The sequence below is a fragment of the Xiphophorus couchianus genome, chromosome 18, assembly GCF_001444195.1.
Source record: "Xiphophorus couchianus chromosome 18, X_couchianus-1.0, whole genome shotgun sequence".
Classification (NCBI taxonomy): Eukaryota; Metazoa; Chordata; class Actinopteri; order Cyprinodontiformes; family Poeciliidae; genus Xiphophorus; species Xiphophorus couchianus.
Window position 1 is genome coordinate 22,095,146 of NC_040245.1, and position 6,000 is coordinate 22,101,145.

A 6,000-nucleotide genomic window follows, 5' to 3' on the forward strand; every position below is an offset into this window, starting at 1 on the left:
TATGACAGCATTTATTTCTTATAATTTAGCACTTCCCTCTATCTTGCCAATTACAGGATCCAAGTTATCAGTTGCACCAGTATTAAAGGCAGACACTTGGGGCATTCAAGAGTTATCGCTTTTACAAGAATCAGATGACCCAAAAGTATCCCCCCTTTGGCCTAACATGAATGAATAATAAAACAGACCACTGCCCCTTTCCAGCTCCTCTCCTCACCTTTGACCCTGTGCTCTCCACTTCTTCTGGCCCACCTCTTCCCTCCCACGCAGCCACGCATCATAGGTGGACTTCCTACAGGAAGCCCAGGGGCGCCAACAGCGAGAATCTCCAGTGAGAAAGTTAAACAAGAAATCATGGAGTCCCCCTTCTGCTAGCATCAGCCCCGAATTTGACAGAAAAAGAGCGGGTCTGAACATCAGGTTAACAAAAAAATAATAATCAGATCAGTGTTATTGAAGATTATAGACATCGTCACATTTATCTTTAAATGTTTGCGTAGGTGAATTTCAGTGGGAACTCCACTCTGTACAGTCTATCACCATATCAAGCCGTAAGCAGCAACACTGACTCATCCCAAAAATAATCAGACACTATTACACCCATTATGTGTAATGGAGGGTGTGTTTAAGCGTATCAAGTCTTTTTTTAAGTTAGTTCCCAAGGCAACCTGCCAACCTGGTTGAACTTTAAACCTGCAGAACATGCTGGAGCTGCATGCAGGTAAAACAAACGTTGTGTGAGCGACTACAGCAGCACAAGTCCAACCTTTTGACCTCTGAGCAGTGGCCTAATTTCACTGCCAGAGACTCAATCATAACATCTTATCTACGGACGTGCTGACTCATGGAATTCGGCTGGGCCATAGCTGAGCAGCAGGGTTACTTATGGCCGACATTGATTGGTCGATCCATGAGCACAAACACCAAAAGGGCGCATACCAGAGACACAGCCTGAAGCAGAAACTGGCAGCAGTTCGCTCGCGCTTTGTTTCACTCTTGTTGCCTCCGAACTGACAGCCGACTTTGTTGTGTCACTCTTTTACTTTTTCTTGCTCTTCCCAGAATTCCCTGCACCCAGGCTCTCCATGGCTCTTCCACATTACCACAGCCCCTTGTTCCTCTGTTGTGTAATTGGAGCTGAAATGGCAAAACAACGGCCGCTCGTTTCCAGAGGTTACCATTCCTCTGCGGCTCACATCCTGGTTCTTTATCTCTATGGTCACACTAAGTCCAAATGCTGTTACTGTTGTTTTCTTATTTAAATGTGACTTAAAGATAAAATAAAAGATAGTATGCAGCGCTGTGCTTTTTTCCCCCCCCTCCACTGCAACAAATGTACACTCCCAATAAAAATAAAACTATGTAACAAAGTGTGGATTTCCACAGTAGGATTTATTTTACAAACCAAAGTTTCTGAAATGTTCTTGCAGAAACAAAATGCTAATTCAGCATTGTGTCTCCTTGGTTTGGTGACATCCCAACACGTTTAAGAATCAAGGAGATAATCAACTTTTGTCATATTCCAACATAAATGTTTAAGTTGCATTTGAGCCTAAGTTTACCACTGACAACTCCTAACCTATGGATGCTACTGAAGATGTCGACATCAACAATGGCAAAGACTGTCTTCAGACCTTTAACTGGCACAAATATGTGTCCCATTGCACAGCTCAATCATTTGTTGCAGCTGTACAAAACACTTGTTTACACCTTAAAAAGGAGGTATTGCATTGACAACAATAATTTAAAAAACCCAGATTTATTCAAAAGAACTCAGATCAGTTACCTTAAGTTATGTCAAGTCACCAGAAGTAAGTGTGCTTGCTTTGGAAAACTTGCAAATCGAAGAACTGACTATGACATGCTGTTCTACAGGGGGCAAACAACATCTAAACCAAGTCTGATTTTACAAAAAACGTCTGGATAATAACTAAAGCATTTCTTCAGAACTACATAGAAAATATTTACAGTATACAGCACAATAAAAATGTATTTGTGCTAAAATATAATACACGTGTTGTGATTGTAAGGTGAGTTTGAGTTACAAAGTGAAACCAATCTACTTGGATCACTGGTTTAATTTTGAATTATTTTCACGGTCATTTAATTTAAAGGACTAATGCAGAGAACTGTGTGAAGTCCTATAAATCATCTGCAAATTTGTAATGAGCTACAGAACAGAAACAGCGGGGACAGAGGAGGCCTCAGTTCGACTGACGCAGGCACACTTTCTAATGGAAATTCAGATACAATCATCCCAGAATGCACTTCTCTCTGCCTAATAATCGGACACTAAAACAAGGCGGTCATTGAGAGGAGAGAGTGACTGCAATCTGGTCCAGTGAACTCCAAAGCTGGCCGCTATAATTGGCTTCTTTTATGCAGCAAACACAGACTTTCAGGAAATAATAATAATAATAATAATAATAATAATAATAATAATAATAATAATAATAATAAAATCCACTCTTTTGAACTACCAGTGGGGGAAAAAAATTAATGAAAGCACAATTTCACAAGTGGGGAAAATTGCCATGCTGGGTGTATGGAGTCAGCTCATGCTGACAGGTGGAACAGTTGTGAAATTTGCAAATGAGCAGGTAAGTGGCCTGCGATTTACCCAGCAGTGCACTGGTAAACAAAAGCTGGGGGTTAATGTGGTCAAAATATGATAAGTCACACAGGGAAGTAGTGACTGTGAGGTTTATTATAACTCTCTTACTCTTTGATCAAATAAATTCAGCAAACCTAATGTCAGATTTTTTGATCTCTGATTTGATAATAACAGAAAAAGTGGGGTTTTTTGCACCGATAGGAAAACCTGGGCCGATATCTACATCCGGTTATGTCCGATGACAGATATCTACCGATACAATATATGTTATATTATATATATTTTGACACCTTGAAAAAATGACCACACTGCTGACTTCACCACTTCTTATCTGCTTCGGTTAAACTCCCAAAATTCCTTCGCAGCATCACTATGACACATGACTAAACAAACGACATATGAACATCCTCCTCTCTTCTCTCTCAAGAATCAAATAGCAACGATATGAAAATAACTACTGATTGTTAATATCAGCCCAGTTTTATTAGTCAGACCGATACCGATATGTCAAAAAATTACTAATATCGACTGGTACCGATGTTAGTGCCGATATATTGTGTATCTATTGTGTATATATTGGGTTTTTTTTAAATCAATTGACCAGCTAATCACCAGTCAGTGCAGATTCTGGGAAAACTGACTAAACTTGAGTCTGTACATCTTTACAAATCACCTTTCTTACTCTGATATTAAGAAATAGAGAGAATTTGTTATTTAATGCCACACCCTGTTGAGATCAGGATCTATCATCCAGTGACCTCAGCAAAACAAAACAGAAAAAAAATGTATCTGCATCCCTGGCCTACATCCCGATGAGCCAAGTCTGCATCCTCTAATCTCAGGAACACGGTCAAAACCCAAAGCCTCCCATCTCAATCCACAGCCCTGAGGCAGAATGTCAGGGGTGAATGCGGCTAGCTAGCCCGCTGCCTGAACAAATGGCACAACTATTAGAGTAAGACAGACTTCCCAGAGAGGTGTGACTGCATTGCAAAGGGCCCAATCAAGCACAGCACAGGAGAGCTGACAGCTGCTAATGCATTTACCTGTGAGTAAAAAAGAAAAAAAAACCCAGCATATTTCTGGGAAAATCTATATACGCATGTGTTTACTCAGTCTGCTTGGTCATCCTAATAAAGCCTGGATTAAATCTATAAAAAAAAGACTTATCAAATGTACTCAGTCAAAACACGCCGGGCAAATGTGGGATAATGAGTCACTAGATTTGCTGGAACAAGCCGCCCCATCCACAACACATCGCACCAGACAAAAGACAATCAAATGACAAAGTTCCTGTTTTTTTCCAAATGCCTCATTTATCAAGCAATGACACAGCAGTAGCTGCAGCTACAACTCAAAGTCCCCCTGCATGCTGAAAACAGGCCACAGTTATCTCACCCTGTGGGGAATATTTCACAGCCAGCATCCACTTGTAAAAAGAAAAGCACTCAAGTCCAGCAGAGGGACTCGAAGAGAAAGGGAGTGGCTGCAGAAGCGATGACCAGTCTGCGTTGAAATAAAACTGTGACACATCAGTGAATGATCTCGCAATACAAGAGAAAATGCTTGTGACAGCAATCATTCCTAACTTGACTCCGTTCTAGTCAATCCTAATATTAGAAAAGGCATAATTGGTGTTTGCCATCTGAAAAGACTAAAGCAATTTCTCCTACAGAAAAGGGAAAATATAGAAATGCACCGATCAGCTTTTACCGGCCGAAACAATTATCTTTTTTTCACCTGATACAGCAAGGTGAAAAAAGTATGTAAGGTTCATTTGTAGTGGTTGTAGCTTTGAATCCTACAGACAATTACGGACCTGTAAGAGTTACCTAACTTATTCTCAAAAGCATCCGTCCCTAGCACAGATCGGCCTTATTCAAGTCAAAAAAAGTCCATCAAAGGACAGGCTGCTGGTCAATGAGCTTACAGACTATAAATGGTGGGAGTTCTTCATTTTGATGTATTTAGAACCAGGAGGGGAACAAATAGAAATGTCAGTTTTTAACCTGCCACTCGATCGGAGTCAATTGAGGATAAATCAGACAGTTGCTATTTCTATCCATTTCATGCATCTCGGTAAGTCAACTTGGAGCTTACTCCCAATCTCTATAGTACTACAAGAACATTCGATTTTGGAACAGAAATACACCCAGTCCACTTTATTTAATAAGACCTGATAGTGCAGATTAGGTAGCAAACATATGCCTCTGTAGCTATCATGTCCTGCCCTTTAATGAATGCATGATGTTGTAGAGTTTCTCCAGGCCTGGCAAAATCATTCAAACTATTTAAAGGCTTGAGGTACACATTTGTACAATCTTCCTATTCCATACCAACCAGCATACCTTAGAGAGGCTCTGAATATAAATTTCATGAAGCCATATATCATCATTAGAAAAAAGAAATCATTATTGCTACAACTAAGGACTTCAAATCGTGCCAGCCCTGTGTGTGTGGGGGGGAATGGGGTTGACTCCCAGTTCTCTTCTTATTCGCAGGAGCTCAGCCCAACACGAGCTGCACTGCTCAGAACACGATAAACACCCTAAAATATCGGCTTATTAAATTGCTATGATAATGTATGGAAAAGAGGAGTCTACATACCACAAGCAATCCTGTCTTCCCAGCTCTCGTCCACTCCGTTCTTCCTCTAGGTCGCTCCTCTGCGACTCACGGCCGGGGAAAGACTTTTCCTTAAATATATATTTTAAAAAAACACAAAACACTCCCCAGAAACACTCGTATCGATTATTTTTTTCCGCTTTTCTAGTAAACACGCCGTCTGGCCCATTCCCCCCCCTACATTAAGAGCTCATCCCCCCCCCCCCCCCCCCCCCCCCCCGCTGTAGTCTGAAGTTTTCAGACATGAGCATTTGCACTTTCTCTTTCAGGAGAAAAAAACAGAACTCGTTTCTGATTACAAGCAGCAGCAGTAAAAAAAAAAAAAAAAAGAGAAAGAAAATCTTGCCAAAATACAAGGAAAAAGTCCCGTCCTTTCACATCGGCTGGAAATGTCTGGCGAGGAGAGAGAAAAAGAAGGGGGAAGGCGTTGGGAAGCGCTGTTTCGGTGTGTTTTCCCCTTCTTGGATCACCACCACGTTGTTTTCACCAATTATTGTTTCCTTTGTTGTGTCTGAAATAAAAAATAAAAAAAAGAAACAAAACAAAACAAAAGAGTCCGTATGGAAGCCGACTGGGAGCTCTGCCGTCATTTACAGCAACGCTATTTTCAGAGTAAGGACAGCTCGTTGTGAGGCGCTGTGTTTTCCTTTCTCATGTTAAGCCCCTCTCGCAGGATAAATGCGTGACGTTGAGTACGAGCCGATTTTTTTCCCCCTCAGCTTCCCCAATAATGGCGGACGTTCTCCTCTCCGATTCACAGA

The 6,000-nt window shown here is 41.1% G+C and overlaps 1 protein-coding gene across 1 annotated transcript in view; it reads right to left on the reverse strand.

The window, feature by feature from the left end:
* Positions 1 to 6,000, reverse strand: part of arhgap35a (Rho GTPase activating protein 35a) — a 76,733-nt gene extending 70,733 nt beyond the window's left edge. Inside the window, exon 1 of the mRNA XM_028044611.1 lies at positions 5,222 to 6,000. The gene's annotated coding sequence lies outside the window, so the exon portion shown is untranslated. The remainder of the gene's footprint in view (positions 1 to 5,221) is intronic.